A 16,063-nucleotide genomic window follows, 5' to 3' on the forward strand; every position below is an offset into this window, starting at 1 on the left:
ACCATCCGGAGGATGCTTTAATTCTAAATCCCACCATGGGGTATGGCAAAAAGGATCATGATGCACCTCTTCCATCAGAAATGAAAAAAATCAAGGACAGAACAAATAAGGAAAAGGGGAAAGAGCTGATATCTGTCTTTTCTTTCTTTCTTTTTTTCACATCCAGAAAACTTTAAAAGAAACTAAAGTTCTCCTCCCATAGGACAGCAGACTAAACATCAAAAAAATCCCTTTGGAATCAATTAGTGCCTTCAAATATTTACCGAAGTGTCATTCAAAGATATCTGACAATTAAATAGTTGAATTCACTGAGCACTAACACCACAATGTGTGAACAGAATGTTGGATTTTGTTTGTTTTTGGTTTTTAAACATTTGACAAAAATCGAAAGTGGTACTATCAAGCTCAAGTGCGCTGATCCCCACAATCACCCTCCCCTGGTTCAGCTGAATAACAAGACTGACAGAAGAACCAGAGATTTAGTGTAATTTCTACTACAGTTTTATCATAACGATTCTTCATGGGAAAAAAACCTAACAGTTATAGAGTATTTACTAAGAGTCACATACATCATACATTATCTCCTAACATTTTCCCAGTAACCCAAAGATGTGGGTATTATTGCCATTTTAAAAACTGAAAGCCTACATGAGGTTTGAGTTTAAGAAGCGGAGACAACGCCCAAAGTTGTCACATGTCTCCAACCCACAGGGAAACAAAGTAGAATCACTTCCAGGAGAACTCCAGGACTCTTAAAAACGATCTCATTACACCTCTACAGTGACGTTTTCCCTGAAGGATTAAAATACTAATGCAAGTCATTGGGAAAACAGCTTTTAAAGCACCAATCGAAGATTTAGGGTAAAAAAAAGTATACATGCCTGTCTTGATATGTAACCATTTGGGGAGACAGTAGTAGCTGTACTTAATAGGTGATAAGCACCTGAGGAAGATCTAGTTGTATTTTTCACACGTATTAATTATAGCTCAGAGATAATCATTGTTTCTTTTATATGCCCAGAGACTGTTAACCTATTATAATAGTTTGTCAACTATATTCCTTTCCAACTGCCCTTGATGGAAACTGTAATTATTAAAACTCTCAAAGTAAATCCATTTGAATTAAAGCAAACCACATTGTAAATCTGAAGACCATAAGTTTTGTAATGCACATGGGATTGAATAATACAATATAAATTGGCTGATTTAGGAGAGAAAAAATAGCTTATAGCAGAGCAGCTAAAACCGAATGATGGCTTAGTAAGAGTATTTGACTCAATTATTACATAAATATGCATTCCTACAGGAATGAACTGAGTTGTGGTTACAATAAAATCTTAAAAAGTGGGTGTCTCAAAACAGGTACTGAGCATTCTAAAGTTACTGAGAAAGTTTGTTAATTTAAATCATGGCTCATAAGGTATGTACAAGAAACAAGTCTTCTTTCCACAATGACAAATCACACCTCAAAATTGCCTTCATAATCATGCAGCCCTAAAGCCATGCAAGACCCTGAGCTGTCCTTCAGCTTTGGCCACAAAAATATCAGCAATAAGTACAGCTCACATTCTACCTGCAGCATAGTCTAAATGAAGGGAAATAAGGCATTCATGCAAGAAATTAACACATGGCAGAAAATGATACTGAGCTCCAGGGTAAAATTCAGTCTTGTGTCAATGTAAAAATCAATGAATAAAACTCAGAATATAAAATCCCCAACAGGATCTCATTACTATACTTTACACCAGGGACAAACTTTTTAAGAATATTTATATTTTAATCTTATTTTAATTTTATCATGCTTTTGAGTTTATTACTGCCTAGAAATAGTTTCAAGAAAACTCTATCACTGGTTTTTATTTAGTCATTAAATCTCATTAATATTATGTATTTTCTATTAATATTAGTCATTCTTTGATTATCCCTAGTCCTCTGGTTTAAAATGTGAATGAACATTCTGTTTCAATACACTCAGTTTTCATTCCATTTCCTAAACAGAAAATAATTTCTCATGCACTCATCAGTAAGAAATTTCAGATTATGAAACCAGTGAGACAATTGTTTTAAACACTCATCAGCAATATATAAAAAATAAAGGGATCTAATTTTACATACGCACATTAAATGATGATGTTAGCAAAAGTCAACTAGCTACTCCATGGTGCTATGTCTTGTTCTGATGCCTTGGGCCTGGTGTGCAGAACTGCAGAATCCAGTGAGGTCAAACAGAAACTAAACCCCCAGGGTAGAATCCGTAGAGAAGGGCTTGAGGGGTAAAGAGGTCACACTCGGCAACTTTCTATGGGCACACGCCTAAAATATGACAGCAGAGGAATTAATTAGTGCCCTAGGTACAAAAGACAATCACAAGGGAATTTCTCATAATATTTCCCGTACCCAGGTTGTGTTTCTGAACTCTGAAACAGAGCATGAAATTCTAGAGATGCTCCCAGAGGTTGTGTGTATAACAGCAGGACAGATCAAATCATCATTCTGCTTGATGTTGTGCTGATTGATTATAGTATTTGTTTGTGAAACACCTTTGCACACATGGATGTGTGTATATGCATATGTATTTACATGTTTGCACACAGATGTATACAAGAGGGGATTGAACATGGCTAATATTAAATTTAAAATTTTATTACTGTAAAAGACATATTGCCATTAATCCCATTCAAAATATACCCCTTCACTTTCAGCCCACTTATCCCATTGCTCTTGCCACTTTCTGAAGCACTTCTGGAGTCCTCTTTTGTGGGTGTCTTTACATGGTGTGATGAAACATATGAATGCTGCCAGCAAGTGCCATCCCATGAGAGAACAGCTCATGAAAGCATTACTGGATGTGGCACTGTGCAACTTCTGGCTTTGCCCCAAAGTACAAGTGGTCATGAAAGGTAAATGTTTTGAGTGGATTCAGGACATTTAGGCAGCCACAACTATATATAGATAAAGATACAGATATGTGCACTGATATAGATGTATGTATATATATATATATATATACACAACTATACTGAGTATACATACACTGATATAAATATATATAATTGTGGCGGCATATATATATGTGTGTGTACATGTATACATGTATATATACATGTATATACATATATACATGTATATATACATGTATATACATATATGACTGTCCCTTGTGCTTTATGTGTCTTTGTATGATTTCAGCCAATGGCGGTAAGCCCAGCAGTCTAGACTGGAATTTCTGGCTTAATAGGATCAGAGGGGAAACATCTTGGCCAATAGAACTGGAGCTCTTCTGTCCTGAGTTGAATATATTTCCAATGTATATTTTACCACTGTTGTACCTGTTTCTGACACTTGTGTTGTGCTCTCATAAGGGGTCTGGGCCCACAGTGACTAACAAATATAGGCGAGACCTGCTACCAGAAAACAAAGATGCCACCCAGCCCTGGGTGTCCCCTGTGTATGTTTCCAGGTTTCTCCCAGGAAGTGGTTGAACAAATGTGAGGTGAAGATTCTCACCAAGGCCAAGGTAGGCAGAGGCCTCTTGACACTATGAGGGTTACCACCGACTTCACCGGAGTCTGGAAGGCTGGACAGGAACAGTGCCCATGTGAATAATGGAAGAAACTAGGGCTGGAGGAATCATGACTTGAGGACACAAAGAAAAACAAAATTCATAGGAACTGTGTCGGAGTGATCAAGCTGTAGATCTTCAGCTATTAATGGCCACTGAAAACAATTTTGTGACTAAGGCCTTTTATAAAATAATGAAATAAAACATAATTACATGAAAATTACAGTACATCATTCCCAGCAAACTACTGGCATATATTTTTGCATCATTTATACTGTTTACTTTTGTGTCTCATGCAATGCTTATCCATGGGACACATTTTTAAATAAATGAAAGCCACAAGCCTAAAGGACAACTAGCCTAAATAGCGCTATTAGCACTTCCATTTTGGGAATGTATTCCCAGGATAAATGGGCTATAGGGCTATGAAAATGGGTCTTCTGGTGTTAAAAATCTACCTTGAGGCCTAGGCAGGGTGAAGAATTAGTTTTCGGACAATAGTGCAGGTGCACCCTGTTGAACATTAAGCACCTGTGTCCTTGGTGCCAACACCACTCGTGGCTACCTTTATCTTTTGGCTTTGCCGTTCCCTCACTGGCACTCTGACTTCACTAGGAATGGAGGCTTATCCTGAACGCAACCTCTCTTGGTTGGAGCCAACACTCTTCCTAGATTCTGCCGGACTCTTTCTCCCCTTGCTTCGATCTTCTTATTTATACCTCTGCATTCCGATTGGTGATCCGTTCTACATGACAGCTACTATACCCATCTTATACCCATCTAAGGTACAAGAAACTCTGCCTAAGTTTTGGAATGCCCTTTGGCCTTATGCTAGCTATAATGCCTTTCTTTCCAGAAAAGGCTGGGCTTGTTATGTGCTTTGCGTATTCTCAGGGAGATTAATGACAGCTCCTCTCAGAGCTGAGCCCCGTGCTGGTCCGCTCTGCCTAGCAATGCCCACCATTCCCTCACTGTGGACACTAATTCCTACGTACCCAACAAAGCCTGGGTGAGTTCAGACAACTTCAGCCTAACCTCCCATGGTTCTGCAGGTGGACTCTATAGTCAGGAAACATTGGCCACTCTCAGAATCTGTGGTAGGGAAGAAATTACATTTTTCACTAACTGTCCTTACAGATCAGTTCTAGTTTCTTGACAACTGCAGATGGTGCTGTCTCCAACTACTTGAGTAGGGAACTGTAAAGGCAATCAGCAAAATATGAAGGCCTCGAGTCAGGTTTTAAGAAACCAAAATAACTGTTGAAGTTGACTTTCTTGACACTTACCCTTTCCTCTTTTCTTGTTCCTTTTATGTAGGTCATAGGTGAAAATTATATGTATTTGTAGGATATCATGCTATCTTTTTCTTTTTAATCCCTTCCCTTAGTGTTAGAAGCAAGCTTATTCATTTCCAAGTCATGTACTTACAGTCAGGGATGCTGCAGGCTGTAAGCAACAGAAAACATGGCTAAAAATACCTTAACCCTTATGGGTTTCTTACCAAAGAAGATGGGATGGAAGTAGATGGCCTGCTATTACTGGTTCAACACCTTAGAGAACTCAGGGTTGAGATTTCTGGGTTTCTGTTGACCTTTCTTTACGCTCATTTTCTCATGAATAGCTGCATCAGATTCATGATTCAGGCACAGGGGCGTATGGAAAGGCCAGGGCTCACCATATCTGCCACATTCACTAGGAAAATAAATACTTAAAGACAGCCTGGCAACAGCCAGACCGGACCACATGGTCATTCATAGCTACAAAGACAGCTGTGACACTGAGGAAAAGGACTGCCAAGATTAACTGAGTCGGATAAGAACTGATTGCTCATCCTAGGCACAGATATTCAGGACAAATCAGGCTCTCTTAGGAATGAAAGCAAAGGAAATGACTATCAAATAAAGGATTAACAAGCTTTATCATTTCATGCCACTTTCAGCCAGGGAGTCAAAGAATTACAAAAGAATTACTGTCTTTTTTCATAAATGCTTGAGTTTTTAACATGAAACTTAAGATGCTACCAGCATTTCTCGATTCTTAGTTGATGACTAAGCAATTTGGGGGAAATATCATCCCTTTCTCCACATGTAATAATGTACTCTCACTGTTTTGAGTATATAAACTGGAACAAATAAACTGCCTGTGCAAGCTCTGAATTTCAAGTTCTCAAAGAAAGCATTCAAATTTAATTAGCAGATTCAATGAAACATTACTGTACTTGGCAACTGTAAAACCTGGATTCCACTGCCAAATGTTGCCTCTTATAAACAGAGAAGTCCTGAAAAAATCAAAACCCTTTCTAGAAATCAAGTCAGTTCCCATGAAAACTAAATTGGATTTAGTAATCAATTTGCCCTGGGTCAGAGTATGCTTCAACTCTCCAGAGTAGCTTCGAAGATAATTCCAGGGATATGAGGTAGGGACTCACACTTGAGGCTTCTCAAGCCATAATGTTAAAATATCCTTAATAGACAATGGTTCCCCAAACCTAGTGTCAGAACGGCAGGGCATTTTAGGGTGGTGGCTTGGACTCACAGTGTTTTTAGGAGCTATGGTGGTAGTCATAGGCCTAATCGTGTTCTTGCCATACCTGAACAGGAACAATGAGGCTTCAGTTTCCATCTACCTCCGGATCTGCCTAATAACAAATGAATATTCATTGCTGCTGAAGATGCTTATATTTAAGAAAGACTGGGGGAGCAGGCCATAAATAGTGACTTCCACTAAAGTACTAGTGTTAAAATGATATTAACTCATTTCATTCCCGTCTTTCGTTGACTATATCACAGCTCTTTGAAGTGCAGGTGCAATTTACAGCTGTGAACCATAAAATTTACACCTAATAATATTTTAGCACAATCAGCCTTCACACCAGAAGGCTTAATTCCTGCCAAATAATCAATGTATTCCACTGTAAATGATTTCTTCAAAGTTTAATATACTATCTTCATATTATTTCTTCCCCTCATTTTGTATCTTCTTAAAGTGACAGCATATTGTAGATACAAAACTTTAATTTTAACCCTGCCAGCATTATTATTTTAGGACACCCTCCTTCCTGTGGCATCTTTCCATCACCGTGGCAAATACTCCCATATGGAAATTTTATTTCTCTGTAGCTTTCTGTTCTTAAAATGTTTTATGCATTTATTTTGTTCCCCATCTCAATATATAAAAGCAATAATAGGAGTAATTAATGTTTTGCTATTTTACTTGTAGTTTATGCAGAATAGTCATTTGATTATCAAATCCACCCAGGATCTGCAATTAGCCTAGAGCTGCAGCTGCTAGCTTCTCTGCTCCTATAATGCCAGTTCCTTTCTTTGGAACTGTTGTTTTCTGATGTGTGTGATGTACAATGCTCAGAATGCATCTTCAAAAGAAATGTGGTTTCTCTTTCTATCTTCAAGGCCAAAATGAAGAGGCACTGTATTGAGCTTTTCAGAGCTAAAGTGGTGCTTTTAGTGCCCATATTTTGTATCTGTGTGATAGTGAATGCAGACAGCAGCTTTGTCATTCTGGTTGTCAATGTCACACTAGGCTTTCCAGATGTTCAACTGCAGAAATGTCATGAAATGCCATGGAAGGATGCATTTTTATTCCTTTTTCTGTCTGTTTTTCTTCTTAAAGAAAGAAAAAAAGGTATAGCTATGGTGAGTGTGGCTATCTCCCAGTCTCCCTAAATGGCCTAAGAAAAATGCAAAACAGAATCTCCAGTGTGACTGTGCTGATTATAAATGCAGCATGACTTACATGGTTGGACAATTAAACTTTAATATTAGAATTAGAAAAGGAACTTAGGTTTATTCTATTACAACTCAGAGATGTTTTATGTATATGATTAAATGACATTAGGTAACTGGCAAATATAGATGTAACCTATTCTTCTAAACTGAGTACATAGTATTGAAATGTATCATCTTTTTAGAAAAAAAAATTCCTAATGACATGCAATAAGATCTTCATTAGCTTTAACAAAATTTATTCCTACGTTGAACATTCATAGCATCACAGCAAGACAACCTTTAAAGCTGAAAGAAGGACTTAGAAATTCTCTCTTATTTTTGGATGGTTATCAAAACATCATGATTTTAATTTGTTGTAGAATGTCTCGTATGTGCATGTGCGTGATTCTGGAAGGAGTGACATACTGACTGCTCGATGTCACCTCATAAAATAATAGCTTGTCAGGAAGGATGGGAGATGTCAGGCAATCGCTTGGACGGAGCTTCCTCTTCAGGAGAAGCCTTACTGCAGGGGGTTGCTCTGTAGGGCCACTTGTCAACAAACCAAACCACAGTCAAACTGTGCCAGTTGTACCTGTTCCTTTCTGGCTCCAATAAAGTCATTGTTTTAGTTCACTGAAAAGAGCTTCTTAATTTTAAAGTTCTACCTTTTAGGAAAACTGCTCAACTATCATTCAGAGGGGAAGAATCCTGCAGAAAATTATTCTAACAACTCACGTAGAGGCTTCTGGCTGCACAGCTACAGCGTCCCACTTTGGATGCATTTCAGTGATTTATTTAAATCTCAGAAATTAATTAATTTTTTAAAGACAGTCATGGTGACTGAAAAATTCTGAGTGGAAACTTTTTTCTAAAAAGTACAGTGGTCCAATCAAATGAAGAAATGGAAGCCAGCTTATTAGTTATTTATTCTTTGAAATTTCCTAGGAACAATCATAATTTGGAGACCTTAGCATGGCCATTTTCAACTTCAGCTGAAGACCAGGCGCTCAGAGAACACTGTATCCAGTGAGGAAGAAAGAACATGTACATAAAAGAATAAGTAATGGTACACTGCAGAATGCTGCACATAAAATGAATGGCCTAGAACATACGTCCTATAAAAAGTGAAGAAAAGGAGGGTTTACCCTTGGCTTAGAGTAGCAGGGGAAGGTTTTATAGAGGACTTAGGCTTTGACGTGTGTTGGAGAGAAAGGAAGGGACAATTCCCATAAATAGTGAGGAAAGAATGCGCACTGAAACGGGAGACAATGGTGACAACGATGCAGGAGAGACCAAAACACAAAATAGAACCAGAGCCATAAAATCACTCTGCTCAGTCCACACAAAGGCCCAAGGCTGGGCGTGGTGCGACAGAATTAAGCACAAAAAGAGTTGATTTTAAGGATCTCCCAATACTAGTGTAAAGGGTTGTGGACTTTTATGTAAGTTCACAGAGTCACTTGTGAAGTTGCGGTAGCTCTAGTTGTTGACTCCAGGTATGTACGTGTAGGCCCCACCCTCAAGATTCGGATCCATAAAACCCGGAGCCAGAAACTGTTAAAACCATTTTTTAAAAATCCCACAGTTCGAGTGGATCATGGGGTTCATGTGCATGCAGACCGTGCCGCTCTACAAGGCCCCAAACCTCGTTTAATAGTTGGCTGTGGCCATCAGGGAAATCCTGATAATCTGATCACAGCACTTTGTCTGCTGCCATTCATCATTACTTTATTCACACAGTCCAATATGGACAAGAAGTAGGAAATTCCAGGGACTGGCAGCATGAGGGAGTCTGGCCAGTTTCGAGGTAAGCTGCAGCCAAGCGCTGCTTGGAAGACAGGAAGTGGGTGCTGGCAGCCCCGCAGGCCATGTCTTCTCCTCAAACCAGGGTTTGCTTTGAGGGCAGAGAGAAAGTGATCTGTAATAGAAATGAGCACATTTCCGCCACGCTCTTTCTTGCTCATTCTACTTCTCTGCATTAGCCAACTCTCTACACTGCAAAGGGCAAGACAGGGCAACCAGAGTTCCCTTGCTTCTCAGTCTCCCTCACTCCTCTGTAAGCTGAATAAAAGTGTTAGTAAAATGAATGTGTATCAGCAAGTTAAGTAAAACCAGCCGAGACAGATTTTGTGCATTGCAGGATTCTGGTAGGAAAGATAGGCAGATGTATAAGCTACGAAACATACATGCTTTAATGTCAGTGGTTCTGCATGCATTAAACGGTCTCTTATTTGCCTTTAGAATGGTCACTATGTATAAAAAAAAAAAAGATGAACACTGAAATCCATGCCAACAATTTAAGATTTTAATTTTTCCTAACAGAATTAAATTGAAAAAATGACAAGTTGAGTGAAAGACAATGGAAGTCAGGGAAAATTGTAGTATTTGGCTTCCTTTAGTGGCACTGTTTTTGTCTACTTTCAGAGGAGGCACTCTGCATTTTCACTCGGCCCTGGGCTGCCCAAACTATACAGGTAGTTCTGCAAGATAACCGGGATGGCCTGGGCTGGAAACTGCTGGTGTGGGAGACAGACAGTCAATTATTTCAGGAGGGAGGTATTTAAGTTTACTACATAGAAGCCTGGTTGAAGTAAGAAAAATGTAGGGAGGCTTACTGATGTGTATTACAGACTAGTGAGGAAAAACCACTTTCAATAGGTTACTGCAAAGGTAAGAGAGAAGAAAGGAAATGATTAAAGGAAAGGATAGTCTAACAGAAGCACTGGTGACTCGAGAGAGAAGGAAAGGACACGTGGAAAAATGAAGTCAAAGGTTGACACCTCAGTGGCTGGCTAACAACCAAGCCATCAAAAGAAAAAGGGAGTAAAAAGTCCCTACTTTATACAGGTTTTCTAAATGCAAGAGAGACAGGGAAGAGTAACTCTCCACCTTTCTGTTGGACAACACAGAAATGGAGGGAAACTGGCCACACCGTGAATACAGAGATTCTCTAAGGAGATAAATAAAACCCAAAGGGAAGATACTACTAGGGAGAGAAGAAAAGCCGAGAAGAAAGTGTAGCCTCTTCGCACAGCTTAGGAAGCAAGAGGAAAAAGAGCAGCCAGTGCTTGTGATGGAGACTGGAGGAGAGGCCAGACTTGTAAGGAGAGCTAAGATCGCAGCCCTAAGTGCAAGCGAGGCAGAAAACGACGCACACATTCCAGCACTGAGTAGAATACTGTCGTGTGCCACAGAGTAAGGAAAGTGAGAAATGATAGAAGTGTTTTGAATTTTTAAATATACATCCTCAAGTCACACGGAGGAAGCAATTTCCTGACAGGAGCTTTTCAGAAAAATTGTCCAACTGAAGACAGTGTAAGGATTGAGTGGGCTGTGATCAGACGGGGCTTGCAGGGGTCGTGTTCGTTTTTAAGAAGTCTCTTAAGAGTGAAGTTACGCTGAGAAGAGGTGAGCCAGGTTTGCAGAGCACGTGAACATACTCTTAACATATTCTTTCAAGATGAATGATTGTTTAAAATACACATTTATATTTTGCTTGTTATTTTAATGTTTTATATTACTTGTTTTGTACTATCGTTTGAATGATCAAGTAGCAGACAGATGAATAGTAGGATAAAAAAGATGAAATACAGAGAAATATACAGTCTCTTCCTTATTCAGTGATATGTGCTTGCTTTGTGCAAACTTCCATGAAGGGAAACAAAAATGAAAATAAGTGACCTCAGAGTAGGAGATATATCTAAAATTCCAGTTATAACTAAATATCTATCAAGCAGAATCTAGTTAAGAGCATCATGAAATCAATAAATAAGCCAACTTATGTTTCAATATTCCAAGATGCCAGGTACATATTTCACTGTACAATGAGAAGTGGAGGAAGTAGAAAGGTCGCTGAGTGACAGAGGCAGAAAGGGGAAAAACAGAGACCAAGCATTAAAACACAGGTACCACTTGGTCAATGACCAGAAAAGGACCCCAAAGAACATGTGGGACGACAGAGCTACATAAATGCGACAAAGAAGGGGAATTTACCTTTCTGGTGAAGGGACACAGGCGGAGGGCTCTCAGTGAGCGAAGCCCACCATTCCCCAGAAGGAAGCAGCAGTCTGCAAGAGGCTCCAGGGAGAGGGGTTTGACGGATTTCTGCCCAGCTGCATGGATTCCCAATGCCTGGGTCTCCTCCTCCTCCTTTTCGGGCAAAAGTAATCTAGCTATTTTTTGAACACTTTATTGAGATATAACTCATGCACCTAGTTAGTTGTAAGAGCTCTTTTTTTTTTTTCTTGAAATCATCCAAGTTTGCAACTGTGCAAAATAATCCTCCTCCTTTCTGAATTTCCATTATTCTTACAGCTCATTCCATAGGGCACTACATATATCTCTTCAGCTCTGTTCTCCTTTTGTTGTTTATTCTGAATCTTATCTAACTAGGGGCTCCTCCCAAAATGAAAGGACAGCTCATACGTAATGTGTCCTCAGTTTCTGCTGAAGAGTGTTTCATCAAACATGTCCTGGGCCGGGGATTTAGCTCAGTGGTTCCGCTGTCTGCCTCCCAAGTGGAAGGACCGGAGTTCGATCCCTGATACTACATAAATAAATAAATAAATAAATAGCATTTCCTAATTCACTGAAAGAGGAGTAAGCACTGGACACACATGTAAAGGGGAGATTCCTCCTGCCTCTGTTATTCTACCCCATTATAATGCTAAATTGTGCACTGATCATATGATTTGTGCATTCATCATGTGCAAAACAAGAACCACAGAAATAACATTTCAATTCAGTGTTTGGAGTTTTTAATCAAGACACTTTTCACATTGAGAGTTTACACGAATTCAGAAGAAAAGTCCTTTAGCATATGTTTTAGGGGCATAGGGGCAGAGCTAGGTCTGATTACTTAGTAGATAGTATAATCAAGAAAGACAAGACTATTCTACTTTTTATCTCCAATTCTATATAAGTCCTACAAAAGATTAAAAAATTTCCAAAAAGTAGATTAAATAGATTTTCATCAAGGAGCCTGAGAGAGGCCCTCTTTCTGTTGTTCACCTCTGCTCTACCTTCTGGAGCTCAGAACAGTGTCCTGTACGACCCCTAATGGCTCTGCACAACCTCTGGAGCTGGAGCGGGGGTTGGGGGGGTGGGGGAGAGGGTGCTGCTGGCTCCAGCGCGACTCACCTCCGCTCACCTCCTCGGCACTAGCGGGGCTCTGCTCCTCGGAGCTCGGGGGCAGTAGTACGGAGGCCCGAGAGGCTCACCTCACAGTGCTGGGGGGAGGGGCGTCTCTGCTCCTCAGTGCTAGGGCCAATGCTATGGTGGCCCCAGTCTCACTCCCTGCACTCGGAGGCGCCGCTACAGAGGCCCTCGAGGCTCTGCTCCTCGGCGCTGGGGGGTGGGGGCGGGGGTAACTGAGGCCCAGAGGCTCACCTCCTCGGTGCTCTGATCCCGACAATAAATCCTAACCCGAAAACCCTAACTCTCTACCTTAGCCATGACTGTGACGCTAAAGCCACACACCAACCCTACCCCTAACGTTGATCCTCACTCTTACACTTATATTCACACTGAACACGACACTCACCGTTACCCTATCACCAACTCTCACCTTAAGCCTCAAACTGAACCCAATCCTCAACATCACCCTAACCTTCACCCTCACCCTGACAGTGTCCCTAACCCTAAGAGTACGTTTGGTCACATTCCAATGTGATTTCATTATCAACGCGCTCTGTGATGAAAATAATACACGCCATAGCCACTAAGCAAAACCTTAGCTCTAAAATTACCAATCAACAAATCCTAATAGACCTCGCCCTAACCCAAACCCTGACATTAACATAAAAGTCTCAACCTAACTTGACCCCAGTTTCCTACGGGAACTCACTACAATAACTACTCAAACCTGCTTCACAGCCTTACCCTCAAGCTTACCCTAGCCCTAACCAGAGGTCTAGACATAATATTGCCCACAAGGTAAACCCTTCACCAGAACCCTCACCCAAACTTCACTCTAATTCTTGAACTTAGTCCCTAAACCTTAACAAGAAATATGACCACTTGGTTCTTAAGCCAAAAAAAAAAAAAAAAAAAAAGTAGATTAAATACCTCATGTGAATAATTCAACCCAAAATATATGCTGGTTAAATCCACACTTAAGATGTTATGAATAAAATATTTGCACAAATACTTCTGACTAAAAACTGCTTCTAAAATATCCAGTAATTGAGAATCTATCCTTAATTATCAGTAAGATTATCTTAATTTGCATTTTATTTGAAAGTATTATTGAAAGTATTAGTTAATACTCTGGAATGATTTAATAGTGTTGACAATCATAACTAGAATCACAGAAGAGTTGCTTGACTGACATTTGAACTTCGGCAAATTGCACCTTGATCTTGGTTTAAAATGTCAGGTAGACTGAAACCATTGTGATTATTGCTTTCTATTTGCAATACATTTTCACTACGAAATCCCAGACACCCACCTGTAGATTTCAAGTGCTAAGTATTTATATCAGGTAGACTCCATATGCTAGTGAGGGACACACACACCTTCCAATAAAGCAGGGCCAGCTGGGAAATTTATTTGTTCAGCAATATAATCAAAGTAATGGAAGTGTAAATACCTTAAAATGGATTTATCATCTAGGCTGCTGATCATGAAAGTATCTTAGCATTTTAACTTGATTTAGGCATGAATATAAACGCTTGCAATGTTTTATTTTTATTTGACCTGAGCTAATATAAGAAAGTCTAAAAACAGAAATGAAGTGGAGTTCTATGTCTTTCTAATTCCTGCATAGAATGTAAGATGTGTAAAATTTTTTGGAGACCACAAACCAATTTCTTCCCCCTCGCAGAGGAAGAATGATCATTTACTATACAAAGTTTTGCTGTATTAATAATATACTTTAATTTCTGTAGCTATTATACTGCTGATAGAAATCGAGCGTTTTCCCCATTCCTTGACTGTTACAACGTCAGGGACACCATCATTCGACTCTGGGTGAACACGCTCATGCATTTCTGCTGGACACAAGGGTAAAACTGCAATCAGCAAGTCATAGAGTAAGCTATGCTCTATTTCAGTAAGCACTGCCAGCCTGTTTGGTTAATTCACATGCTACCATCATTACCCAAGAGTATATTCTTTGATCTATAAAGAAGGATTCACTGTCCGCCTACTATATTCCAGGAAGCGTGTTGATTCCAGAGACAACCTGATGGAAGTACAGAATTGTTTCAGGAGGACTTTCTGCTGAAGTTGAGGTTACAAACCTATAAACAAATGTCAAAAAGGAAGGAGCCACATATTTACATTAATATTACACAGTATCCAGTATTATATCCGGTGTGCTCCATATGCTATAGTGAGGGACACACACGCCTTCCAATAAAACAGGGCCGGCTGGGAAATTACCAAGAGTGTGGAGCGTCCTTTCCTTAGGGACTGGGGAGTGAGCTCGGTGGAGGCGCTCATGCCTGGCACGTGCGAAGCTGTGGGTTCCATCCTCAGCACCATGGGGCGGGGATTCTTTTTTAAATTTCATTGGTACATTTTAGGTATATAATATAATGACATTCATCATTGAGTACTACTCGGCCATAAAAAATGAGATATTAGAAACATTTTTAGCTAAGTGGATGCACATTGAGGCGATACTCTTAAGTGAAATAAACAGGACACACATGTGAAAATACCGCATAGTTTCTCTGGCGTGAGAAACTGAAAGTGTAAATAAGGAGGAAAAGGTATAATAGAGACTGTGAAAGAGGAAGAAAAGGGGCAAAGGGGCTGGCGTTCTTTACCTCGTTCCTGCCGCCACGGCTCGCAGGTGTTAGATATGCTCATCCTGGTTGCAAACGCGTCTATAAACCCAGCGCAGGCATCAGTGACTGAGCGGTCAGCCCCAGACACACGCAAAAGCCAGAAGTCTTCCTAAAATGACAATGCTGAGACGGGCCTTGGAAGATGCTGTCCACCAGGGATACCAAGGAACGTGCTTTCTGGGGGAGAAAATCCGGGACCAAAGGTAGCAAAGCGTTTCTCAGCAGACCAGTGAGCAAACCGGACAGGGAGTTCTCGAGCAAAGGCCTCAGCACCCGGGGTGGAGCAGAGGCGCCTCCCACGCTGGAGAGAATCCCGAGAGCTGGCGAGAGGGGAGCGGCCGGCAGCAGGGAAGGAGGCACGAGGCTGGAGGTGGAGCGACGAGAGTGACCTCCACCGGTGACGCTGGGGCCCAGCTCCCAGAAGGACGGGGCAGGGGAGGAGGAGGAGGAGGAGCTGGAGCTGGAGCTGGAGCTGGAAGGCCTCACGCGGTCCGCGCAGCGAAGGCTGAGGCCACGCGGGAGGAGAACGGGCGGGGCGGCACGCTGGAGCGGAAGGGCGGAGACGCAGGCCGTCCCAGCTGACCTTTCAGGTTCCGGGCCACCGGCTCTGCCACACTCGCTCCTCGTCCTGGCCCGGCCATCGCCTCTGCTGCCTGAGGGTCACCGGGCTGGAGGGGCCCGCAGCTCGGCAGGGCCCTGGCCTCCGGGTCTGCGAGGCTCAGGGAGCGGCAGGCCAGGCGGGTCCCCGCGGCCGGAGCTCTGCACAGCCCAGGAGCTCGGCGTGGCCTGGGGCTCGCAGGGAGGACTCGGCATCTCCGCGGGGTCCTGGAGGCTCTGCGGGAAGGGACCGCTTGCCCCAAGGGTGGATCTCAGGGCAGCCCTTCTGGGCTCGGGCAGTCCTGCTCAACCTGGGGCGTGCGGGGATTCAGGCAGTGTGTCCTTCCTTCTGCGTGACGCCCCGCGGCCTTCAAGGACCTCAG

The 16,063-nt window shown here is 41.5% G+C and overlaps 1 protein-coding gene across 7 annotated transcripts in view; it reads right to left on the reverse strand.

The window, feature by feature from the left end:
• Window positions 1-16,063, reverse strand: part of Nkain2 (sodium/potassium transporting ATPase interacting 2) — a 927,662-nt gene that overhangs the window by 804,113 nt on the left and 107,486 nt on the right. The gene's annotated exons all lie outside the window — the stretch shown is intronic.

This window comes from Heterocephalus glaber, unplaced genomic scaffold (genome assembly GCF_053883595.1).
Source record: "Heterocephalus glaber isolate CG9 unplaced genomic scaffold, H.glaber_assembly_v1.0 deba00001550, whole genome shotgun sequence".
NCBI lineage: Eukaryota > Metazoa > Chordata > Mammalia > Rodentia > Bathyergidae > Heterocephalus > Heterocephalus glaber.